General features: G+C 41.4%; 1 long non-coding RNA gene and 1 pseudogene across 2 annotated transcripts; one reads left to right on the plus strand and one right to left on the minus strand.

Annotated features, from left to right (window-relative positions):
* The window catches only part of LOC122222469, a 144297-nt pseudogene extending 139604 nt beyond the window's left edge, over positions 1-4693 (plus strand).
* On the minus strand, positions 4531-27313 carry LOC122222470. Of its 2 annotated transcripts, none has more exons than XR_006203769.1 (3): positions 26995-27313; positions 5250-5338; positions 4531-4606 (listed from the first exon to the last, which is right to left on the minus strand). It is a non-coding gene; the product is annotated as an uncharacterized LOC122222470 (long non-coding RNA). The 2 variants fall into 2 exon arrangements; XR_006203770.1 differs by lacking the exon at positions 26995-27313 and adding an exon at positions 11656-11774.
* Between the last annotated feature and the right edge of the window lie 238 nt (positions 27314-27551).

Consider the following 27551-nt stretch of genomic DNA (forward strand, 5'->3'; position numbering starts at 1 on the left):
TGTTTCCACACACTTACCACTAGCTTCCCAGGTAACCAGAGCTTACCACTTGGGTGTAGTCATATGGGCAAAAATGGCTAAAATGAACTGAAAAGGCAGGGACAGTAATAGTAGCGGTAATAGTGGCGAGGAGAATCGGTGCTGAGATATATTGGGGAGTAAAATCCCTCCTCAACACCCGTGGCCTTTTCTGGCCCAGTGTGGCTTGTGTGATGATTCTATCACTCTTCAACAAACTTCTAACACTGTCTCTTATACTCACAAAATCATCATCAACATTGTTTTTCTTGTTATTTATTCTCTACCTCCTTATTTTCATAACTGCATAATCTCAGTTCATGGAAATGACCAGAGAATTCTCAAAACTAATTCTATCCCACTATCTTTCTCCAACTCACCTGAATGTGGTGTTCTGAAAAATTTACAGAGTCACGTCCTTGTCAAAGAAAAATAGCATTTCTGTGGCAAGGCAGCCAATCTCTCTTATTTGTAACTCAGCATGAGGCCATTATTTAAAGCTTAAAGAAGAAAATTTTCACATTGTTCCATTTTATGACTTAAGCAGATCAACTGAAGGTATGGGCAAATCATGTCTTTCCTATAAAACTATCATGAGAAACCAGAGGGGGCCACTCTAAACAGCCTTATCTGCAGGAAATTTAAAGAATGAAATCTACTTCTAAAACTGTTCCTGTGTCAGACAGATATACTGTTTGTAAGATATCCCATCTCTGAAAACTTTGTAGAGAAAGGTATTCTTCCTCATTCTGCTCCAAATCATTTTCATGAAAGAGTGGCTCTAAGAATGTAGTAAGAAAAATCCAGCAGTCTCTAAAAAGGCTTCTTTCTCGTGTTCAGAGCCTCCCTGTCCAGTCCGCTGTAATGTTCTTTATCCCAAGTAAACATAGCTAAGCATTTGCAAAGACCTCAGAGAATTCAAAGCTCTGAGAGGGGGAATTTTATTTTATAACTTAAATTTATTTAATATAATTTTAAATAATACATTCACATGGCTCAAAACTTAAAATGATATAAAAAGGTATACACTGAGAATCTGTTTCGCCTCCTTTTCCCATCCACTCAGTAATCCCTGATGCCCACTCTCACCCTATAGATTAGCACTTGCATTGCTTTCATTTTTTTTTAAGTTCATTTATTTTGAGAGAGAGAGAGAGAGAGCAGGGGAGAGGCAGAGAGAGAAGGAGTGAGAGAATCCCAAGCAACCTCCATGCTCAGCACTGAGCCTGATGCAGAGCTCAGTTTCACAACCCTGAGCCTATATCAAGGGTGGGACTCAACCAACGGAGCCACCCAGGCACTCCGCATTGGTTTCTTAAGGGGTCTTCCACTTAAGGGGTCTTTTTATGCATATACAAGCAAACATTAATACATATTCTTATTTTTCTACATTTCTTATATGGGAGGCAACATACATGTTCTGCAGCTTGCTTTTTTCATATAAAAATATATCCCAGGGACACCTGGGTGGGCTCAGTAGGTTAAGCGTCCAACTTCAGCTTAGATCATGATCTCACGGTTCACAAAATTGAGCCCTGAATTGGGCTCTGCACTCACTGCATGGAGCCTGCTTGGGATTCTCTCTCTCCTCTGTCTCTGCCCGTCCCCTGCTTATGCTGCTTTTTTTTCTCCCAAAATAAATAAAGAAATAAACTTTAATATATATGTATATATATTAAATGTATATATGTATACACACACACACACACACACACACACACACACACATATATATACACATGCATATATATAGCTCCTGAAGACTACGCTATATCAGTACATAGACAGCACTTATTAAACCATATAGTGCCCTTGTTGATAGATGCTCAGGATGTTTTTTTAACTCTTAGTATCACAAACATCTGCAGCGAACAACTCTGGCTTGTGTGTCCTTTTGTACGTGTACAAGTATATCTGCAGGATACAGATACTTCATATAATTTTGATTAAATACCTCTGTTTTGGGGCACCTGCGTGGCTTGGTTGAGCATCTGACTTCAGCTCAGGTCATGATTTCATGGTTTGCGAGTTCAAGCCCCGCATCAGGCTCTGTGCTGACAGCTTGGACCCTGGAGCCTGCTTCGAATTCTGTGTCTCCCTCTCTCTCTCTGCCCTTCCCCCAGTCACACTCTGTCTCTCTCTCTCTCAAAAATGAATAAACATTAAAAAATTTTTAAAAATACCTCTGTTTTTACATTTATCAAAGAGTGGTGTGTGTTTTAGTTTGTGCTATCTCCTCATTATTTTATGAGCTTCTAGAAGGCAGAACCGTGTCTCATTCATCTTTGCATCCACAGCCCCTACCATACTACCTGGCATGCTAATGTTGAATACAAAATAAACTTCCTAGTGTAACTATAACCTTGAGAACATTAAAGTAACCCCTCAATTTAAAAGGCTGAGATCTAGGGTATAGATGAAGAGGCACTTCTAAGTTTCTATTTTAAGGATGAAAATGGGACTTATAAAATGCCAGGCCGAATGAAAATATTGAATAAGGAGTAGAAGTTTCAAGGATGAAGATGTCTCTTCAGATCCAGGAACTAGGACAATGTCATGTGTGTTTTCCGGGTTATCCACACGCAGAGAAGCTTAATGGTAAAATAGAGAGGGAGCCTGGAGGACTCCTGCCTGGTGAAGATCAGCCAGGAATGTCAGAGAACAGTCCTTCCCTAGCAACCCAGACCAAGACAGGGTGTAAAGGTGAATGCACACCTGGACTGGAATCTGAACAGAGAAGTGTGTGTGTGTGTGTGTGTGTGTGTGTGAGTATGTCTGTGTAACATGGTTCTAATTCACCTTCTTTTCCATTTTTATGACAGTCTATGTGAATGGCTCTTAATTCTGCTCTGCAGCCCCCTCACTTGTCTGGAAAGCTGCTAGCGAAGAGACTTGGTGAAAACTCAGACTTTTCCTAAACTGACGGGCAGCCATACTTCCCAGCTCTTTCCCTCCCTGCCCCGGTGCTGTCCCTCCCCAGCCATCACTGCTCTCCCAGCTCCTAAGTCATAGGGGCACTCTCTCTGCACTAGGTCATCGCTAACCATCCCTGCTGCCCCTCAACTGTGTTTAATCAGGTTTGAAGAGATGGAATGGCAGGCAGATAACGTAACACACAGAACTCAGCTAAGCCTGTTTCCAAAATCCCTGCCTCTCAAAAACTTACAGTGAAAAGTAAACTGGTGCAATGTTTTGGTTGTACCAATAAGGTGGCAGCAGCATTCAAAACTTGTGAACGTGTGTTTTTATATAGCAATTTCACTTCAGGCATTTAATTCTATGAATACACTTAGAAAAACACAAAAATGTGCACATGTTTGCTAAAGTATTATTTGAAAAAACAGAAAGACAAAAAATAACTTCAGTGTCCATCAATATGGGAATGGTTATATCCATGATAGCATATTGTTTGGTATCCTGTGCAGCTGCTAGAAGAATGAAATAGACTCCTATGTAGGGAATGGAATGACAGCCAAAAACACTGCTAATCAAATAAAAGCAAATTCAGAAGAGTAGATATATTATATGATTTATTTGTGACTTAAAATAACACATGCTTACATATGAATGTAAAAGTTTATTAATTGGGGTGCCTGGCTGGTTCAGTTGGTAAAGCATGTGATTCCTGACCTCAGGGTTGTGAGTTCAAGCCCCACATTGGGTGTAGAGATTACTTAATTAAGAAAGGGAAAAAAATTTAAAGCCTCTTAAAATATATGAGAAACTTGGGGTACCTGGGTGGATCAGTCGGTTAAGCTTCTGACTCCTGAATTCAGCTCAGGCCATGGTCTCACAGTTTGTGGGTTCAAGCCCAACATTGGTGGTGCAGAGCCTGCTTGAGATTCTCTTTCTCTCTCTGCCCCTCTCCCTCTCTCTCTCTCAAAATAAATGGATGAACTTTTTTAAAAATACGAGAAATTATTATTAATGGCTACTACTAGAGAATGGGATTGTGGGAGGCTAGGAAGCAAGAAACAATTTTTTTAAAATTCTATATGCTGTCTGTATTGATTGCAAATATGATTACAAATATTGATTACAAAATATGATTAAACCTATTAATTCTTAGGTTCCCATGGTGTACAGATTACACAAGATTTAATGATCATTTCTTACTTAGAAAAGCCACTACTTTAGAAATCCTCCAGCCCTTCTTCGACCTGCCCATGGAAGTGGCAGCCGTCTCCTACTCTGGATCATGGCCGCCCTCAGACCTCCTGTGAAGCCCAAGATGGTTAAAAAGAGGACCAAGAAGTTCTTCTGGAAACAGTCAGACCATAGATAAGTCAAAATTAAGTGCAACTGGTGGAAACCCAGAGGCATTGACAATATGGAGTTCTCAGAAGATTCACGGACCAGATCCTGATGCCCACCATTGGTTATGGGAGCAACAAGAAAGCAAAGCACATGCTGCCCAGTGGCTTCCGGAAGTTCCTAGTCCACAACATCGAGGATCTTGAAGAGCTGCTGATGTGCAATAATATCTTACTGTGCACAGATTGCTCACAGTGTCTCCTCCAAGAACTGCAAAGCCATTGTGGAAAGAGCAGCTGAGCTGGCCATCAGAGTCACCAATCCCAATGCCAGGCTGTGCAGTGAAGAAAATGAATAGACAGACAACTTATGTGCATGTTGTATTTGTGTTAATAAAACCATAAAACCACAAAAGAAAAGAAAAAATAAGAGAAAAGAAAAGAAAAAGAAAACTCTTCCAAAGAGTTCTTTGTGGTTGTGATTGACTTTAATTGAGGTTCACAGAACCAGCTTTTAGCTTTGTGGACGTAAATTAAAAATTCAACACATTTAGAAAACTAGGTAAAATTTTCTGGGATTATAAAAATCAATGTGTTTAGCCTTCAGACTGATGAGATTGCCAATAATTTTTTTAAATGTTTATTTATTTTTGAGAGAAAAAGAGACAGTGTGAGTGGGAGAGGTGCAGAGACAGAGGGAGACACAGAATTCAAAGCAGGCTCCAGGCTCTGAGCTGTCAGCACAGAGCCTGATGCAGGGCTTGAACCCACAAACTGTGACATCATGACCTGAGCCAAAGTAGGACACTCAATCAACTAGTCACCAGGCACCCCGAAATTACCAACAATTTTAATATCACTCTTGACTGCCCACAAGTTTGTGTCATATTTTACAAGGTCAGGGAGAAGTGAAGAAGATGCCCCCATATTGTGTAAGTGTCCTAATGCTAAAGAAGAGACTGCTTAAGGCCAACTTACACAAAACAGCAGATTCTGATATTAGGTTTTCAAATCCTGATCATTGGAGCCATTCAGTCAGTCTCTGTGCCTGATCCTGAAGAAACAACCTGAGACAAGAAGCAAGAAGATGAGAAAACGTCAAGGCAAAAAAAAAAAAAAAAAAAAAAAAAAATTGGTAGATACAATTGTCAATAGATTCAAACAGGCTCTTTGGAGGCAAGTCTTTAACCAAGAATCTTGAACCTGCCAAAATTTCCGGGCCACCTACCTTTTCCATGACTTCCTGTTGCTAGGATGATGATGTCTTAGGTTACTGATCTAATAAGGTTTTTCAGGGCCAAAAAGTTTTAGCAATTTGCCTTTTTATTCTGCAGCGTAGGAAACAAAGTCATGGAATGCCTTATTTGATTCCTCTTCACTCTGGGATAGTATTTTGTGTTTGCAAATGTAGAGAAAACAACACTTTCTTGGTAGTAAGATGGTAGGTCTCTACTGGAAGCTAATAGACATAACAAGCAAATGGATAATTCATCTTGCTGTGACTATAACCAGGTCTAGTTTAGGCAAATAATCCAAACATGAAATTCATAAACAATCTTAAGGGATCTTCAGGACCAAAGCATACTTTTGAGGTTAGCCCCCAAACCTATGAGAACTTCCATTTTACAACTAAATGCTGAGGCGCAATAACCATTAAAAAAGATCAGCAGATGAGTTAGAAATAACAGAAAGTAAGAGAAAAAGTAGTCATGTAGCAATAATTATGACTTTGCTTGCATAATTCACTTATTACCAAGCAATTCATCTTCAATTATAAGGATGTAACTTTCTAAGAAAAGTTTGCTTTCACAAAGTGAATAGGTTCAAAGCGTGTTCGGTAATTTAATTTCGAATATATGTGTTGGTGTAATTAGGGGCTTTCAAGGCACTAGCCTCCGATATTTAGATCCAGGTATCCAGAAATAAAGTATTTTGATAACTAACTTGAAGTCCAAATGCACATTGGCCCCAATTATTGGAATAATATGGGTGACAGTATATTTTTGAACCCACTCTCCAGATAACTTGGACGTAAATATCCAACAGAAGTTCACAGAGTTGGGATACCTCTTCAGATTCGTTTTGGTGTAGAATATTTTCTCCTTTGAACCACTAATCAATTTTATTATGTGCAGTTTCTACAAGTCTGTTTGCCCCAATGTCTTAGCATTATAGTACCCTCTCATCAGAATATTGGTTAGATTCCCTAGTGTGAATCACTTATCCAGTTGCTCGCCTGATTTATTCACATGTTTTTGAGGTTTGTGAAATGTGGCAGATAAACAGGTTTATGCTGTGTGCAGCTTGGAGGGCGGCCAATGTCTGTCTGCCTATACAGTATATTTACTCTCGTTCCTCAAATCTCTCTCCCATACAAAGAAGCTGTACTTTAAGACTCAAATCAGTGTAGAATGCATCTAGTAATGTCACTGCAGAAAACAGCAGGTGCTCATCCTCTCATTTGCAGTGATTCTTGCAGTGAAGAAAGTGAATCAATGATTCACCCAATGGACAAAGAAATGTCACAGCGAATATTTGGAAAAGTCAAATGCAGGAAAGGACCATTCTCATCTAAAGGTGTGCTCTGATTTTAGAAAGTAAACCCCCCCACCCCACAAGAAAATCAGGAATTTTGCTGAAGTGCTCTGATTGTACCTGCAGTAAGCAATGGCATGTTCCCTCTCTCCCTGCTTCTTCTCTTTTATTGCTTTTGTGTTGTACTTCTAAAATAAATATCAATAAATCATTGCAGTTAGATACTCTAATATAGACAGAAATGTACTTGACTCCCTACAGTCATTACAATTGGAGGGGACTCTGATTAGGATGCTTTACTTAATTAAGTGATATCGTCTAAAGAGAGTTCTTCCCTCCATTTTCTGTTTAACAGTCTTATAAAACACCAACAGAGGAAATTCATTCTGTTGTTTGCTTTCCTTATTGTAAATGGTTTATTCTCATTCATAGTTTACAGAAGATGTTGTGTTAATGAAATGGCTAATAAGCCAAAGACTGGTTCAGCTGCATACAGAGCCTTGTTCAAATCAGCTCAAGCTATAGCAGCCTTGAGAACATTTTCTCCCTCAGTCCCAGAAATATATTTTAAAAATTTTTTACAAGATCTGTAACATAAAATTAAGATGACTCAAATTTTTTTTTTCTGAGAAATCGTGCTTCCTCTGGTTTATGTATGGTTCAGCAGAGACCTTAAAAATCTGTTTCTTTGAAAAAATAGGAGAAATTGGGCAAAGAATAAGCAATCCTTATGCATAAGATGTTATTTGTGAGGCACTTTAATTTTACTGAAAGAAGTCATTAAATTTGGATTGCCAATACAAATATGATTATATATGTTTTCTAAATAAAATGTTATTATGTTGCAACTGAACTCATCCATTTATTGTTTGTTTACCTAATGCTCAAACGCATGTTTTATTCATAGATGTCTGGGAGAAAAAAAATTTTGCTTGATAATCACACCAAGCATATTTAACAAAAGCAATTCTCCTTTTATTAGTGAACAAGTTTAAGCAGAATGATTTCATTTTTTTTCCATTTAGTTAATTCAGACTTGCAGAATCCCCAGTATACAGCTTTTGTTTCTCCCCTTGCTGCCTTTTATGTCTTTAATATATGCATGCCTATCCACTGATGGGAAAATATCATTTCCTGCAACTCTTCCTTTTTCTTTCTTGAATATTCTCTCAGTTGATTTCTGGTTTTGGTTAGTTTTCACTACTTAGTTCTGTCAAATCATATAGAAGACAGAGTGAAGCCAAGTAAATAGTTTACTATCCTGTTGAAGATTTTAAACTCTGTTTCATTACAGGAAATTTGAATCCTAAATATATTTATTCATTCCATTAAAAATGAATAATATGTTTGTATTTTAAAAAGAATCAAAAATTGATAGAAAGTAGTAAAGGAAGTGAAGATTTATTAATATTTATGAAATTGTTTTCATTACCAAATAAAACATTTTAGCAAAATGCTTGCAACTTTAGCAAAATTACGATGTATTAAATGTAACAACTTTGTTTATTAAAAAGAAATATAAATGTAAACACTCTCTTAAATGAATTCAGCCCGTTTACAATAGATTTTTTTTCTTACTTAAACACAATATGCAGCTAAAAGCATTTAGTGATCACAAAAATTTAAATATATTTAAGTCTCAAAATGTAAAAATGAATATTAATGAATCACATGCAAGAGACTTTTAATTAATTGCTAAACTATTAAAAAGAACACTTTATAACATTGCTAAGAACCTGAATTATTTTGATTCCTGATCTACATAGCTTGGTCATTTTTCAAGCAAAAGAATAATCATAATAATAACAACCCACATTGCTAAATGAGTTAATTAACATTGTATGACTATAAGGTTTTTGTTTTTGTTTTTAACTGCATAATACTAGTCCTACATAAAACCACTAGCTGGAAACATTCTGAAGTTACATAAGTTTTCTTAACTCCCAAGTTAAATCGGCTCTACCATAGAAAAAGAGTAAAACAATGTACCCCCTGGACATGCTACCCAAAGTGAATTCCAGAAGTTGCTCATAATTGTTTTTTTTTTAAGATACTTTTTATTAAAGACTAGCCTTATATTAGTTCTAAAGTTCACTAAACATTAGTTATGTTCTTGTTTTGTAATATAGATAATTTTTACAACCAAAAGCTTAGTTAGCCTGCTTTCTATTAAGCAAACTTCTTCATCGATTTTCTTTAAGCCCTTCATTTAAAAAGGTGCCTTTGTCCTGAAACTAAGCATATGACATTTCTGTCTCTTAAGAAATTTTTTAAAGAACTGAATAACAGCAAGTAAATTCTGTTAGGGACTTTATTCTCTTTTCCTGTATTTGTTCATTTCTTTAAAAATAAAGTAATTTTTAAAGAATTAAAAATGTGGATTTTTTTGTAAGGCTTTCAGATGAATGAGAATTGTGTCTAATGAAGTACCACTGAAGTAAGAGTAGCTGCTAAATCATTATCTGGCAGAAGAATGTGAGTATTATTTTGTCCAAATCAATTATTTTTATCAAATGACTTTTCTGTCTAAATTGTTTGCTTTAAGAAATAATGATGTTAGAGATAAGCAGGTATTTTAATATGCATTTTTAGAGCATTATTATTCCAATTCCTATAAACCAAACTAAATGCAACAGAGCCAATTTCAGGCTGTTCGTTACTGAACTGCTTTTCATTGGAGCAGTGAACGTTTGTAGCTAATGCTCCAATCTTGATGAGCAAAAATACCAGAGTTTAAAATTTTAAGCACAAATAGTACTGTGCATGTAATAGGCTCTTTAGTCAGAAGAAAAATATTGACATCCTAACATAGCCTTTTCCTGAACTTGTAAGATGTGTATTCTAAAGTATTTATCATCAAAGCTATTTGTCTCTATAAAGCAGCAGAAAGAGTAAATTCCCTAACGAGAACCTAGCTAAGAGACACCCTCCTGCAATGAAGTAGATCAAATCTGTACAAAGAAGAGTACAAAAAAATAGTTTGGTGCCAAAGAGAAGATAGTTCTTTGAAACTATTTTTTTTTATTCTACAGAAAAATGTAATGAGTGCTCTAGAAAGAACATGCTTAGCAAAAAGCTTTTTTGGGGAACAGGGAGAGAAAAAAAAATCTTGTGTGATGTAAGAGGAGAAAACATACAGACCAAAACAAAACAAACAATAAACAAAAATAGTTAAAACAAACCAAATGTATTTTCTTCTAAAGCATGTTTTCTTTCAGCAAGAGATGACTATAGTCTGAAGAGAAAATTCCTCTCATCAGCGAGTTGTACTTTATAAATACAGGAGAACAAATCGTAGACTTTTTTGGAAGACAATTCTCTTATTAATAGCACTGGTTTCACAGCTATTTTTGCCTCTAAAAAGGGCGCCTCCTGGACATTCACAAATAAGCTTTTTTGAGGGAAAAAAAGTTGTAAAACTATTGCCAAAATGTATATAGTTCTGATTCATGCTAAACATTTTTAACAAACCATTTTACGTGTTTATGTGTTTTGAAGCACCTCAGTGGCCCAGAGCGAGCTCTACCTTTAATGTGAGAAGACAACATAACAAAGAATCTGTCACACAGACACAGACACACACACCCACACACACATACACACACCAAAATGGAAAAAAAAAAAAAAAAGGATGCAGTGGGCGGGAAGAAAAAAACAAATGTTACTTATAATGAACAGATTATGAACTTCATAAAAATATGACAAAAGCAATATTTTTGCCCTAGTAAAATAATTTCTGATGTCGAAAAAATGAAACTAAAGTAAAACTTCTGAGTAGAATCAAGCATTGAACAAATTGTAGAAAAGTAATAGTGTTAAATATTGTACATTCTTTTAAGACTTCTATGATACAGCTGTTAATATAATTAACTTAGTTCAATATTGTGTTAATATGAAAATAGCTATAATATAGTACTTAGTTATTTGTAATATAATAATCATTCATAATATATGGCCCAACAGTCCAGGAAAAGCCAGCCCAGTTATCTTTTACAAGTACTAACCACACATAAATCATATAACAACTCAAATTCATGCCCTAAATTTTATTTTCAAAAATTGGTATTTTTCTCATATTCAAATGCATACAAAATTAAAACAAAAATGTAAGATTAACACAAATAGAACAACCTTTGGGGATTTTCAAGATCTTATTTTCCTAACAATAATAACTAAGTAAAAATAATTATTAGTAAGAGTGATTGAAATACATTCTATATTTTAATGACTCAAATATTTATTTCTACTCCTTTTTGCATCAAGACTGTGGGAAATTTTTATTATAGCGATCAGATGGTGCGCTGATGTGAGAAATGTTGCAAAGCATCCTGTTGATTGCTTCTAATTAACTGCAATGCTCTTGTGTTCTCAGTTTTAGCCAGCCCACACTACACAATGCCTTTTATTTTGCTTTGAATGGATTTTTAGTTAAAAACAGCTGATCTCAATATCCACAGCATTTTGGCTTTTTTTTTTTTATCTCTTAACATTTTCATGGAATATTTTCTTTTCAAGTTTAAAAGATAAATTTGAAAACATTTCTAAAGCATGAAGTATAATCAGTTGAATTAACAGCACTCGTGTGGTCTTTCACATGTATTTTGCATGTTCTATAGTACGTGATTACATTCTCAAACCACATTTCAATTCCCCTTTAAAAGTTATACATCTGAGTGATAGTTTAAGAAGGCAAATCTGAAAAGCAGTTTAGAGCATGCGACTAATTTTTAATTTTAAACATTTTTGTTAGCAGACTACTAAATAGAACAGAACTGAAACACAGGACCACAAGCAAGGGATGGAAAGGATTTCAGAATTAAAAGTATTAAATAAAATTCTTTGCACTCACCTTTCTCTGATGATTTAAGCTTAAGCAGCCCTGACAGAGAGAAGTCATGAATTTTCATCAACTTCACACATGTCATACATTTAAAAACATTTTGATTTGCCCTGGGACCCCTGCATGTCTCTGAAGCACAGTAACAGTGCTGTGCTGTTTTGTAGGTACAAACCCGATGAACTCCCAGAGCTCTAGAAGATATATTACCAATGTAAACAGCCTCTTAAGTGAAAAAAAAAGAGCATTAAATAACACGAAGTTTCCAAGGAAATGCAGAATTTAAAATAGAATATTACTAGAAACAGTGCACTTCCTATAATTTTAAGTGCCAACTTTATCCATACACTAGCTTTCTAAGAACATATCCTTTTCTGACCCAAGAAACAATCATTTTGGAAAGGAAAATTTATAACTTAAAAATTAGTTACTAATTTGGTCTAATAGATGTTGAAAGTGATTAAATAGTCCTCTTTTTGTGCATATGAAGATAAAATGTGACTCATGCAACTAGAAACGCCTAGTTTCAAAATGGCTGCCAACATCCTAATACTTCCAGGAGAAGGCTAAGTACACTAAGTATAGTGCAATAAAAACAGAATGTCCTGGGATTATCTTCCAAATACTTCTGTCCCTCTTAAAATTGTGAGAAAACATAAAGACAAGGTAAGAAAGAAACGTTAGGAGAGATTAACAAGTGCAAAGTTGCAAATCATGTAACGATAAAAATCAAGTGGCATTTCAAATAATTTACACTGTGCCCCTCAGCTTTACAACTGAGGAAAATGAAGCCCAAAGAGGTAAAATGACTTCCCCAAGGTCTTACAAAGACTAAGATATAAAGCTCAATTAGAGGCAAGTGTCTTGACTTGTGGTAGCACACTTTCTACAACACTACACAGCCTTTCAATACAGTGACAGAAATGTCAGCTCAGGTGGATGTCAGTCCTACAGTAAAGTAAAACAATGAGCAATGCACAGGACATACAAAATTAATTTGCAATATTTACTTAGTGGGAACAGTCATTTTCCTTAAAAAGATGCCTCTTGGAAAATATCTTTATGCCTTCCTTTTTGCCAGGGTTTAAGGATTTGTACCTATTTAATAAAAGGTAGTTCTCTTTAGCACTCTTACACCAAGCAGGCAGGTAAAAACAACCACCAAATAGTCCCATTGTCACTAATTTGTCCCTTTTAATCCAGTCTCTAATCTGCTGACTGCATGGTCTTTCTAAAATGCACATCTGATTATGTTTGAATTTTTTCAGTGCCTTTCCATCTGCTGCAAGATAAACCTACACTTCTTAGCCTGGCATTCAAGGGTCTTCAAAATGTTTTGCCCATAGCACCCCTTCAGTTTTACTCCCAACACTCTCCTCACAGTTTCTCCTCCAGCAATACAATCCAGGTATGAGTCCCTGAACAGGACATGGTTTTCACTGCCTCTGGGCCTTTGCACATCCTTTTTCCTCTACCCGGAATACCTGATAAAACCTTGTTTCTCCTTCAGGATTGAATTCAAGTGTTACCTTTTCTCCTTCTGCCAAATATAGATGCTTCTTCCCTCTGGATCCCACTGCATGTTGCACAGACTTCAGATTACTCCACTCATTGCATTGAACTGTGATTGTCTATTTTCATGCTTGTCTCTCCAAACACAGTGTCTTTGGGGTTAGAGACATATCTTTTTCTGCATGCGTAGAACTTTGCCTGATGTAAGTGAATCTTTACTGACTGAATAAATAAATCAATAAATAGGCCATATCATAAAATATTTATGTCTTAGGGTGATACTGCCTAGTTCTTCTGTATAATGTCTAAGCTGGATATGCACTGACAACAGGATATTATATCAACCTCTGTTTTTGGTTTCTATCAAAAAAGTATAATTTTATAAATACTCTTCCACTATAGTGAGTTGACTTTGTTATGAACTTGGTGATGAAATACCAAGTCCTATCTACATGTGAATAAAACAGAGAATTTTTGGGAGAGCAATGGGTCATCATTGTTCCAGACACTGGTAAAGAACATTTCCTTTTAGGAATCCATTTCTTGTTAGAAACAAAAGTTGAAGGATTAGCTGTAACCCACTAAGAGTGTAAATGCATATTTAAACTGCATATAAACAGGAAGCAATATCTGTATCTTCGTGCCAAGTGAGTGCTTTAAAAGAGGATGTTTGATCTTAAGTAAATGGAATTTAGATTCAAGATTTAACTTATTTAGGGTTCTGTTGCTGTTTGACTCCTTCCAGTCTTCTTAATTTTTCTGAGCAAATGCTGCTGAGGTGCAAATACCGCCCAGGGAGCCTACTCAGCTGAAGCCAGGGACATCCTTGCTATATAAGCACTCATTTCCACTTGAAATAATATCCTCATACTCATTGATGAAAGGTCTCACATTCAAAATGGAAAAGAATCTGCCAGTATAGTCTTTTCTTAACAGGTATGTAATCTTGAACCAGTCCCCAAATCAATGAAGAGAGATTCTAGGAGTTGTTTGGGCCAACACAAGGCATAGTGCATCCCAACTCTGAAGCTACTTCCAATCTTTTGATTCCTCCTGCCTTCACTCCACTGGTTCCATTGTGCCCCAAAGCTATAGTCCCTAATCAAATGTGAGAGGTGCTCACTAAGGAATAGAAGTTGGGAACACAGCAATAGTAGCCATCGCTCTTGCATAATAGATTCCTCTTGGCCATTCCGTAGAGCAGCCCTATGTGGCATTATCATTAACAATCAACATTAGTTCTTATATTCTTTTCTAGTAGATAAGACCATACTGGCCAGTTCCCACTCCCACTCCCAAAAGAATGATAGGATTTGTAACCTTCTGTTTCCTTCACCACTTCAGAAGATGGCTACACTTTAGAATTTTAAAGGTCTCAAGAAAGATAAGTATGCCATAGAAGTTTAAATCTGGAATGTAAAAAGAGATTAACTCAAAGGACTTTCCAAGTCATTAATTTTTAAGGTTCATTTTGTGTTACATCTAAGCTTTGCGGGTTTTTGTTTGTTTTAAACATTATAGTATTACCTCAAACAGTTTTCATTTCAATAGGCAGGGAAATCTTAAGAGATTCTTCTCTTGCTAACTAGCATAGAATGGGGCTGCTTTTCTGTCATTTTAAGTCAAACCCATCGAGAATTTTAACAATTTTTTATTCACATAAATAAAGAAAAATGTTAAGACTCCTTTACCTTTATATTTTTCACATCAGAAAAGATTACACGGTAAATAGTGAAAGTGTTTCATGAATTCATTTGTTCAGCAAACTTATCAAACTATCGTGTGCAAGGCACTATACAAGATACTGACTAACCCACAGATACACAAAGAAAAAAAAGAATATGGTTGTTTACAGCTCTAAATTTAAGAATGTGAAATGGTGACCAGTATCAAATCACAGAGACTTGGAATTTCCTTCTGTTCACTTGCTATCTTTTCTTTTAAAAGAAAAACTTCTTTGGCAGAAAGTATTAGTCAAGATGGAAAATGCTCATCAGCATAAATTCCAACTTTATAACTTAATAAGCAAGAAAAAATATATCTGTCTTCAAATTGGATGTGGCCATTTGAAAGTTCTTCACAAACTTGTAAAAGGACATAGGCTTTGGTTTTCTTGAGGGTCTGAAATGAATCCATTACATTAAAATGGCTCTTAGTAGCAAGAGCAAATAATAATTTGCATTATAAGCTAATAAAATGGAGGGTTAGGCATATTTGTACAAGATCCTTTTTTATTCACTTTTATAGATATTCTCTCCCATTCCTGCTTCAATGAACTTGGAAGATTGTTCATCACTCACTATTGTTTAAATTATAAGGCACATATCTGCCACCTGGTTTTTAAATTTTTTTCCCCTTTGGTAATGTAGATGAGTAATGTCCATCTCCATTCTTTAAGAATACACTAATGTAATGATGGTATAATTTTGGGAGAAAAAGTTAAATTAGTTTTTTTATATCTCACATCTAGGAACCTGACATATTAGAAAATATAATATTCTTCAAAAAATACACTTTGCTAGCCTTTATGAACACTCATACTTCAGTGAATTGTACCTTTCTGTTCAAAAAGTGCAACAAGGCCTCTCCCACAAGCAAATCCCCTGAAGAAAACCTCACTGATGAAGTCAGTCTACTTACTTTTTCATGGTACCTACGAGTAAAAGTTATGGCTTTATCTCAATCATGATAGTTAATCTAGATCGCAAAGCTACTTCCAATTTAAAAGTATGAGAAAAGAGCCTATCCTGCCAACAAAGGGGACCCAGAAAGTCTTGTTTCACCCATAGATTCTTTTGTGTTAGACTCCTAGATTTTATATCCTCAAGGAAAAGTGCTAATATTAGAAAGAGAGATTTTGCTTTTACAATGACCCTGTGTGCCAAATACCTGCTTGTTTCAATTAGAGATAGGAATAAAAAACTATTTTTATATAATATTAGATTTATATAATTTCTCTGAAAGTTGAATGTCTAAATCTTATTAAGTTAGCAATAATTTCTCTATTAAAGCAAACATGAAAAGGCAGAAGTTTGTTCTATTCACAAAAAGGGATAATCTTACAAATTTTATTAAAAGCTCTTGATTCCCCCCCTCCCCCCCCCACTGATAAGGGACACTTTTCCTGGTTTTTGCTCTTGTTAGTAACAAGAATCCTATTTCTATTTATGCCCGTTTTCAAAATTGGGACTATCAAGTAATGCACTTACAGCTTACTTTTCAAGGAAACTGCTTGAGAGCTCCTGTATCCATTCCCCTCCCCACCTTTCCCAGTAGTGAATTCCCCCAGAGGGATTTATTACAGATATGAAGTGGAGAATTTAGAAACAGGGCTGATTGGTGGACCCTCCTGCTGCCACTAAAGTTTTCCTGATACCTTCTAGATGCTACTGTAGGATTACGACTGATTCGCTCCTCTCCTTGTCTGCTGGCAGCTAAATGGGAATACTGGCAAGCTGCCAGAAGGGTAGGTAGCCAACCTGCTCGCCCTTGATTGTGCCTGCCAGCTTTTTAATAACAGAAGTAGGGTCAAGTAAGTGAAATCACGAACTGAGGGGAGTATTCTGAGAATGCAAAGGCAGTTAATGTCCTTCCAAGCCTCAGATGGCTGGCAACCCTTGGCAGAGTAATCTATGATTTGTGGCACCTGACCCTTCCACTGTGACTGTTATCTGTGTATTCACTAGAAACATATTTACAGAATCTCTCCATTAGCAAAGATGCCTTGTGTGTGATTACCCAATTGTCATGGTCACACTAGGGTTTTGATACAGTTCCTATTCACAAATGAAAAACTGTACTAAACTGCACACAGGGTTGATTTAAAGCAGGGATCTTCAATCAATAGATCAAGACTTCTTTTGGTAGATCTCAAAGAGACTATCACAGTCTTGCTCCCCCTTCTTCCCTACTCCAAGACCACATTCCCACCTCCCCCCAATCCACTGGCAAGACAGAATCTCCCTTATTCCCTTAAGCCCTTACGAATTCTTAATAAAGTTAAGAATAGCTATTAGAATTATCCCAAAAGATGAGCCTGTTTAAAGCAGACTCCACCCCAGAAAATATTGGAAGAGAGCACCATTTGCTTAAATTAGTTTGCACTGCTCACATTTATATAGTACCTAAGCGGCGGTAGAGTACGTTGTCCTCACTTAAAATGTTTTAGCTACGCAGGCAGAGTGAAGTTGTAGGCTGGCTTTCCTTCGTTCTTATGGAATCAAATATAAAAAACATTAAAAAAATTTTTTTTCTCTGACATGAGTGACAATGAGAACACTTGCTACTAAAAAGTTTATTAGGAAGTTTTAAAAGTGGCATCTTCCCTTCCCCCTCAAATAAATGGCATTGAGGTCCTCCCGTGCCAGAATATTTCTCTAGTTTACATCCTATGTTGGCTCTCACCTTAGTATTAACTCATAAAGGCGAAGCAGTATTTTAGGGAACCAAATCAAACTCACTAGGACCCAATAAGTGGTCATGAGTCAAAATGGACAAACGATGACCAAGGGTCATTGTCATTATGTGTCTCCCCAATGAGATCCTCCGAGAAAATAAAAGTAACAAAGTCGCACGAGATAAATAAATGAAGGCGATAAACTCACCACAGATCAAGCAATACTACTAAGGTGACCTGACTTGACAGTTAGTAACCGCAGGCGACCCTTAGGAATTGCATCGGGGTTAAATGCCCTGAGAATTGCAGAGATCCTGACGACCTGGGCCACTGACCCTCCGCAGCCGGTCAGACGGCGGCGCACAGAGGCCGGCGCTCTAGGCCGCTGGGGCCTGGCGAGGAGAGGCTAGAGGCCGGCCCCGGGCGCTCAGGGCCCGTAGGACCGCCGGAGCCAGGCCGCTCGAGGCCCAACTCCGGCCGGTCCGGCACCCGGGCAGAAGACGACCCCGCAGAGGTGAGACCACCTCCCCCAACTTCCTGGGGCGGACTGTGCGCGCAGCAGGCCGCAGGGCGGAAGCCAAGCCCACGTGGAGGCCACGCTGAATCCTAAGGGCAGCTCCGGGACGGACGCCGCGGTCCAGCTGACCGGGTCTCGGCAGTCGCCCTGCGGCGGGGCGGGCGCCAGGCGCCTTAGAAGAGAATCAGCCGCAGGAAGCCAGAAGCTGGACGGGCGCCCACTGCCCGGAGCCCACGCACGCCGCGTGGCCAGCGAGAGTGGGAAACCTCCGCGCTGGAGCGGGACGTTAGCGCTCTGTCGGGGACTTGGGGACTCCCGGAGCTTGGGCGCCCCTAGCAGCTGGGAGTCATCTCGACGCATTTCTTCCCAGGCGACCTGAATTCAACCCTTAAGAAGATAGATGCTCCAGACATTAGCGAGTAACAGGGAAAGGGGGAAAAAGAGAGAGAGAGACAGAGAGAAAGAGTTATTTAAATGGGGGAGGGGCGGGCGGGAGGAGTAGGAGGAAACCTTACAGGAAAGAAATCCCCATCACCACCAAAACCGTTTCTGAGAAGTCCTGAGGTTTTGCGCCTGGAGATTTCACTTTAAAGGCTGAAAAAAAAATATTCCTCTGCTTTTAATTGAAGTAAACAAAGTGCAACAAATCCTAACTCAAATATGATTGCAGTGAGATTAGGGTCTAATTGCTTAGGGTTCAGGTGGAATCTGCGGGCTAAATCCTACAGGGCCAATCTGAATTTCACAATCATTCTGTCAAAAGGAGAGCGATGAGAGCCCACACGCTTCCTAACAAGTCATTTTTAACAGTTACAAGCTTCACACAAAGACCACACAGGGCGCCTAAGAGATGCAAATCTAATCCCTGGTCATTCTACAGGCCTTCAACAAAGATGTGCTAAACCCTAATAGAAAAGAAATCAGTTCTCTGTCACCAGCCCCTAGTAAAATCTATTAGAGAATGGACAGAGCCTCATCTACAGCAGTTGCTGCAAAGGTTAAGGACAAGTACAAATAAGAGGGACCCAGTTTTGTTTTCCGTGTGAAATATCGGGAGAAGCTAACCCCAAATGAGTGACGGGATTCGATCCGTGGCTTCGCATTCATTTCAACGCTAGAAAAAAGTAAACACACACATTAAGACTTTTGAAGACTCCGTTTCTGAATTTAGGAGAGATGAAACAAATTCCCCCAAAGTTGAAATCTTTGCCTCCGAAATTACCGAAGAATATAAAGGGGAAAGAGAGGCGATTGCGCGGGTCCAAGAAGGAGGATTCGGGCTTCTGGACCCGGCGGGGCTGACGTCGCGCTGCAGCACCCTTTGCTGAGAAAAGCCCCGTTAGCGGAGACACCGCCGGGCGGGGACTGGAGCTGCGCGAGGCCTCTTGCAGCTGGGGCGGAGCGGTGGGCGCCGACCGCAGGAAGTCTGGACCGCCGCCCTCCCTCCCCGACCGGCCGGCATTCGCTCCGGGTCCCTCTCCCGGACCTCACCCTCGGCCTGTGCTTCACAAGTTGAGAAGCTTCTCAGATGTGCCCTTCTGCGGTCACCACCCAAATGAAGTCCAAATCAACACCTGTGTCATGCCGGGGTAGTAAATGGGTTAATACGTTGCAGCTAAAATATATCACAGAGCGTGTGAAACTCTCAAGAAAGCAAGGGCCCTGGGGCTCCAGGCCCCTTGGAGAAACCCCAAAGTGGCTGGGAAAGGGAAGGGGGCGGTGGAGGGAAATGACCGGCCCTGGAAGGTTGTGTGTAGTTTTTTGGGGGGTGGGGGGGGGATTCCCTTCTCCCCGCAGAGCAGAGGCCCGGCGACAGGGCAAGCCTGGTCTCCTCCCGTGCCGCAGCCGCGGGACCCAGAGGCTGGGAACGCCCCGCGGAGCCTGACCCTCCCGGGGAGCGGGCGAGGGGAGAGATTCCGGCTCCGCGGAGGGATCTCCGGGGCAGCCGTGGCCCCGCCCGCTGCGCGTCCGCAGAAGGATGGGGCCCGACTGGGTAGCGGGGAACCGGGCGCCTTCTCAGGACCCGCCTTCTGTCATGGGAAGCTGTACGGGGCCCGAAGATGAGAGCTGGGGGGAGGGGGGGGGCGGGTTCGGCTCTTAGTCCCAGTGGAATCGCCCTGCCATTTTCCCAGGCAGCTGGGGCTCCCTCCACGTGGTACCTCCTTCGAGGCCGCGCTGGCGGGGACAAAAGAGGGCGCTGTCCAACAGCCAGGGTCGGAAAAGACCTAGAGTCTCCCCTTTCTCTTAAGGCCCCTCTCCAACTGCAGGGAGGAGGGGTGGGGCACTTGTTCGAAAGAAAGGATTTTTGTCTGTTTTTCCCGGAAGTTTCCAGGAGCCACTATTTCTTCTCCCAGGGGCTTCGCCCTCTGCCCCCAGGCTCCGCTGAATTTTTTCCTTCCCCAAAGTGTAGAGCCCAAAGGGCCAGGCTGGAGTTTGGAGGCGAACAACAACAGTTCCTGGCCCCTCAGCTCCCTAGCCCTTTAATTTGCTCCGGCATAAAGTTTCTATTCTTAATGTCTAGCAGGAGGAAAGTAAGAGGTTGCTAGATTTGCCTCTCAGTTCAGAGACAGATGACCATATACACATCTGCTTCCTCCTCATCCCTTTCTATGCCTGTCCAGGCCAGGCATATGTGTTAGGTCGGGGCTGTATTCCTTACTTCGCATCTATTGACATTAATTGAATTTCTCTGCACTGCTGCCTCTCTTTGCTTCTGTCACTTTTTTCCTCACTAGTCCTCTGATAGGCTGACCTTGGTGGCTCACTGGTCCTTTCAGCAACACCTCTCCACACCACCACTACCAATGGCCTCCCATATGGGCTTTACTGGCTTTCATTCTATATGGGTTAGTGCATCCACTTTGTTTTCCCTTTAGCGCCGACATGATTAGGAAAATGATACCGAATTGCCTTGGAAGTATGACTGCAGCTGTGAGGCTGGAATTGGACAAGCAAGCAAGTAAAACATAGGCGTTGAAATGAAGAAATGGAAAATGAGTGGGATGAAGTAACAAATAAAAAGTAGATGAAGGAGTCACATCAAGCTATAAATACAAGAATATGATGCTCCCGTAGGTGATCTTTGGCTCCTAATGAAGGTGTCCCACATCTGCCTTGGGAGATAGGGAGAGGGCTCCCTGAGGAAGGCAGACTGAGGTTTCTTCTCCCTGATTAGGATTGCTCCTGAAGACGTGGACCAGCAATCCCCAGCCTGTGTGGTTTTGGTCTTCAAGGAGATCCTGGAGAGTGGGAAGAAGTCACCACACATCAGCCACCACTCCTAGAAATGGCCACATAGTCACCATATCTCTGTGGAGCTGTCAGGTGGCTGGGACTTCCTGCCCTGGGAACCTGCTCTAGCTCTCTGCTGCTCTGGGACACATCCCTGTGCACCCTCTCTGCCTACCCAGCCAAGACTAAGCCGGGTCCTGTCCTCATTTGGGTGAGCTAGCTCCCCTTTACCCTAGCAGGTTGGGTCCCACTGGTCCCAGTCTCACCCTCACCTCCTGTCAGTTTTAGGAGTTCTGTGTTCCCCGTCTGCAGAAATAGGGAGCCTGAAGACTCCCTATTGTGGGAGGCCTGACCTTCCCACCTGCACCCAGGATGGATTAATGCCTCAGGACCACTCACTCCGCTTAACCACAGAATGAATTCTAGAGAGCGGGGGGGGGGGGGGGGGGGGGGGGGGGGGGGGGGGGGGGGGAAGTGAGTTTACAGCTGGGGTGTGTGCGTGTGTGTGAAAGGTGACTTTAGATCTTTATGGTCTCTGTAACTTGACATCTGTTAAAGAGAACATCGGGGCTTTTAGGAAGAGTTTTGCATTAGATTGAGCAAGCCGGCGGAAGCTGTGCAGATCGTCCCCACCCCCTACCCCCCATCGATTGGTTCTCCTGAGATCTTCTCAGAGGTGAAAATGCTTTGCAAGGACGTTTAAAAACACAACGCCTGCCTAAGAGGCACTAACTTGAGGAGGTTAATAAATTATTCCCTTTTGAAATAAAAATGGAATCGGCATTAAGCACATACTATTATTAGACTGGGTTTCTGCCTGCCAGAAAGTTTGTTAGATGTTCGTATCTAGGCAGAGGCGGAATCTCTCTTTTCCGTAGGAAACCTCGTTAGGGAAACAGCAGCAGCTCGCTGGCTTTGTTTGATTTTGTTTATCCAAATAAAGATTGTGTTTTCAGATCGTTAAAAAAAAATCCCTTCAGGTTAGGGTTTTGATCATCATCGTGACCCAGTGAACTAATTATCTGTATATTCTGGGGTCAAACTTCACGGGAAATTTCTACTTATCCTCACACCAGACTTCTTAGTGTGGTCTCCAGAAGGGGTTAGGAGCCTGTCGGCAGACAGTTCAGAGTATAGGCTGTTCCCAGCGTGAACTGAAAACGGGCTGGAGAGTCACCTGCTAGCCTTGCCGAGGGTGGGGGGTGGGGATGGGGGGTTCGAGAGGTTGGGTGGGAAGAGAGCGCGTGGCCGCAAGCTGCGCGTGGGAGGGAAGACCTCGGGTGGGCGGGGTGACGCCTAGGACTGGGGTTAGAGCGGGAGGCCGAGGGGGTGGGGAGTGCAGAGGCCGCGGGCAGGAGGGGGGAGGTCGCCGACAGCTGTTACACTGGGTTCTAGAAACCGAAACTTTTTACGACGAAAGACCGTAAAATAGCCGGAGATTTTAAGTGTCCACATTTGCAGCTGGGTCGCCTGACAACAAATTTGAAACCGCGGGGCCGCTAGGGGCCCTTAGGTCTTTGGCGGTGCAACTGGGAGGCCGCGGAGCCGCCCGTAGGGCTTCGGTCACAGCTCTGCGCCCGGGCCCCGCAGACATCCTGCTGGTCCCCGAAACACCCCGGCAGGGCTTCACGACTCCAACGCGCGAAATTTTAGCCCCGAGCAACCTCTTCTGGCGGCCCTTCCTTTAAAAACAAGTTTGAATTTCACATCAAATCTTTTGCCCGTCTACTCTTCACTAAATGACTATCAATCAGCAACGAGAGGAAGCACAAACATGGTTTCTCTCTCACCTTTCCTGCTGTTTCTTTCCCCCCTCCAACCATGGAGTCTCAATTTTCTAAGCAATTAAATTATATATACAACAGGAATATTCGATTTCAAATACACCGGGACTAAAGCCTGATGCATACGGCCTGAGGCTAGAAGAAAATATTTAGTGCTTGCCTGTAGATTCTGTCACCCATCATCTGCTCAGAAAGCGCTCTGTATCTTTCAGCGTGTCCGGCTCTTATGATTGCAAATGGCCCTGTTTTCAAATGGAAATAAGACTTGCAAACTGATTATGTGTATTGAATCGGAATCACTCCCTAGATCCTCTTGTTGAAAATGTATTGGAAAAAAAAAAAAGGATGATGGCTGCAGACCTCTGGAACTGGCTCCCCTTCTTCTCAGGGAGGCCGATCTATTTTGCAACTTTTTGCCTTTTGAGCTTGTTTCAGCTAGGTAATTATGTTCCCATTGTGTTACACTCCAGCCAAGAGGTGGGACACACATTGCCTTTCAGCCGGCCCCCCTGCCCTACCCACCAGCATCACCCCTAAAAATCACATACAGTACACACTCATCCATCTGCCCCAACCCTTGGACCCAAAGGCCAGTATGACTCAGCTGTCAAAAACACCAGCAGAACTCCACACACTGTCACCAGGCAGTGTTCCTCTCTTCTCCCTTCCCCTCCTTTCCAGTCCCCTCTCCTTTCCTCTTTTCTCTTCTGTGCAGAACCACACACACACACACACACACACACACACACACACGCACACACAACCCTCCAGCTTCCACAGAACCTAAGTATTGAGCTCTGTCGAGAATTTTCAGTAACCAATTTAGGGTTGGTATGGCATACGGTTGTTAGAAAACAGTTCATACCGGAAAGTTAATATCAACTATTAGGGATGCCTGAAGCTCCGTGTATGCTACCATAGATCTCATAGATGTTCTCTTTAACCCATCCAGGGCTAGATTATGGCTATGGGTTGACTTTTTGTGGAATATTTCCAAAGATTCTCCCATTGGATTTCAGTACGAAGCCAACGTGAAGTGCACATAGATAACTGAACTCTCCCTGCTATGTGAATTGTATATAATGATATGCTGCGGTACTTCCAAAGTTTACTACACCCAGGCCTCAGTCTCAGCAGTCCTGCCAGGAAATGGTAATCAACATTTCAGTTCATAGTGCAGGTTAGTGAGTAGTAATGAACTGGCTACAACTTGTGTCTACCCTGGCTCGGGATGGGGATGTATGTTCTGTGCATGCCTTTGGTGAAAGAGTTGCAATTCTTTCTGAAGCACACTCAGAAGGGGAGGAGGAAGCCGTCACTGCCCAGCTCCGCACCCACCCCACCCCCACCCCCCATTAGTCCCCACCCAGAAAACAGTGCCTTGCAGACCTCAAGGCACCGTCGAGTGGCCAGGCGGGGAGAGTGGTTTAATCCTCTTTGGCTTCAGAATATCCTCTGAAAAAGCCTGTCGCTCCAAACCTGTTTAGAAACCCAGTGCTTTGGGGGCGCCCGCGGGGGCCCTAACCATGCCGGATTTGCTGTATACATCAACATAGCCAGATTCGTTAAACCATTGACCTGTTCTCCTAGGTTAGAACAGAGCGAACAGCCAGCTCGGAGGAGTCTGCTCCCAGTCCTCTTCGTGTCATTACGGTAATTCCCAGGTTTACATCTGCGCGCGCGCACTCAGCTGTGTGTGTGCCGAGGAGATCAGGTAAATCGGCAGCGCGCGAACCAAATAAACCCTTGTTTTCCTAGAGCTTTGGACACCTTCGAGCAGCAGTATTGAGAGGGAAAATGCTAGGCAAGGTGGAGGCCCTACCATCCTGGGTGATTTTCCACAGAACGGCTCCAGGGCAATAGTGACTGGGGAAGGGTATCCAAGCACACTTTTCATTGCCTAACATCTTTGATTTTGTAGAAATGACATTATCAACAATTGCTGAAAACCCTAGAAATGCAATGTTTGACCCTCTACCAACAGCCTGGTGGTTACTGACAATTATTGACAATTTCATCTAGCAAAGACAGGATTCCTGGAAATGTAGGAAATGGAGGGAAGGAGAAAAAGTTGGTCTTTTTCCTTGTTGCCGGACTACACTCAGACCTGCCCTCTTATTTCCACTACTCTGTGAAGACCAGAGTAGGAGGGAAGTTTGCTACAAAGGAGCGGCAGAAACATTTCCATTTGATTTTGTTAGCTGGCCAATAGTGTTCATACTTATGATATCTATTAGTGGATAATGGAGATGTGACAAACGATAATTTTTCTAAAAGATTGCCTCAAGAAGTCTCATCTACAGCTGTGCATCTCAGACAACAAGTTCATTTTCTTTAAGAACAAATTTTAATATTTTCCCCAAACATAATTCTCCAGAATTTTGCATGAAAATAAATTAATATTCCAATTTAAAATGGATAAAGCTGAAGAAAGTTTTTCTTTACTCGTATAATTTTTTTAAGGGACACTCGGTTTTATGTGAATCTTAATTGAGGCAATGAATGCATTCAACTTTTTTGCATCTAACAGTTTCCATAAGATGCCCTACTGAGAGAATCCTACATTAAGTTTTTTTCTATTTTAATACCTTCTAAAATAGATATATGAGATAGATACATATGTGTATACTTCTATAATGCATACAAAGACAGATGTCTCTATGCAACCATTTATACCTACATACAGAGTTGGCAGAATCAGATGTGAATATTATGTTGGAGGAGAGTCCTCTTTAACAAGACCTATTGCTTGCAATTAAAAAAAAATTGTTTATTTGCATTTCAAGTAGAGCAATAACAATAATCAATTTATATTGCCGTGTCCTGCAAGTAACTAAAAAAATAAATAGAACAGGAGAATGGATTTAAATCTCATCCTTTCCAAAACTTATTTACAACTCAGCATAACAAAGACAATAAATGTTTAAGAAGCAGAGATCAAATGGGAAACATGAAATAAGAAGTCTGGGGCCATGCCTAGATGCCCTCCAAGTACGGTATTAGGTCACTATCAGAGAGAAACTCAGCCTGCTACTTCAGCTGTGGCTTCAGATGAGGCAGAAACTGTGCTGTCAAGTTGCTAAGCCTGCTTCTCCTCTGCTCCTTTGAGAACCATCAAGTTGAGAAACACAACTACGTGGGAAGAGGGAGCATGCACGCCCTGGGCCTCCCTTTCAATAAAACACATTCTTCCCACTACTCTTATCCATACCCAATATATCCAGCCACTTGGGTGGACAAACTTGCCACAGAGGGCAACTGGGGATAGGACACTCCTTCCAGAAGCTCCTGGCCAAAGCAGCGCAAGAAAATTTTCTGTGCTCCTAGTGGAGGAGGGAGCCCAAATCGAGCCCCACAAAGGGTGGGCCTTGAGCTGAAAAGGACCCAACTACACAACCACAAACACACCAGTCAGGAAGTCAGGGAGGGTCAGAGGAAGGTGGTGTCCAGCATCTCTTAATAGGAACCTGGCAGAGCAAAGAAAACATTCAGCTTCATCCCTCCCAACACTCATGTCTGTCACTTTCCTTCCATTCTAAAAGAAAGACACATTTGAAGCAAACAAGCCAGCAAACCATGCCTAAGAGCCATATCATCTCAGATTCACATTTCCCAACAGGCTTTCTAGTTCTCCACAAATAATATCCTCCCGCACTCTGCTCCCAGCTCTAATAATTGGGGGAGGGGGTGAGCCGTGTCTAGAGAGACTGGAGACATTCGATCAGAATTCAAGGCAGCTTCTCACAACTCTCTTGTTTATAGAAAATGAATGTCTGCCTGGCTTGCTTTTAGTTCTGGAAAGGGGTCAGTCTTTATCAGTACGGTTCACACAGATCCTGGATTTTTTTTCCCTTATCTTAAATTGACCCGCTTTTAAGATAAAGACATAATAGAGAAAGCATTGACCTTACCTGGTCCCTAATGAGTTGGAAGTCAGAAAACCCCGCTCTCATTTCCTCTTATCTCCAGTCGCCTGAGAAGAGACTCACGCTACCTTTTGTGCACTCGCGCCTGGAGATAGCCCTTCACCGACGCGCATACGCCGGCGAGCGCGCTCGGAGAAGTGTGTGGCCTCAGTATGAGAATTCCTCCCTGGGGTCTCAAAACCCGAGACCTTGATGCCAGCCCCAGGCCTGCCCCTGACCCAGGAGGATTTAAAATCCTCGGAAGGCTCCCGAGCAAGTCTTCCCTTTTGTAAGGCCAAGTCCTAAACAGCGGGAAGGAGACCTGCCTCCTGCGAGGCCCTTGGACTGGAGCGCGCGGGGCCTCCTCCGCCTCCAGGAGTAAGTGCCCCGACCGTTTCTCGCGCGGTCGCCTCGGGCCTGAGTCTGATTTCACTCGAGGGCCCCAAGCTACCTCCCTCAGGGCCAGCCCCTATCCCAGAGCCCCTGCCCGGCTGCTGAGCATTCCCTGCCCCCACCCACCTCCAGGCCTTGACAACTCCAGCTGTACCCACAAGTGTCTCTGT

The sequence above is a fragment of the Panthera leo genome, chromosome B3 (assembly GCF_018350215.1).
Source record: "Panthera leo isolate Ple1 chromosome B3, P.leo_Ple1_pat1.1, whole genome shotgun sequence".
Taxonomy (NCBI): Eukaryota; Metazoa; Chordata; class Mammalia; order Carnivora; family Felidae; genus Panthera; species Panthera leo.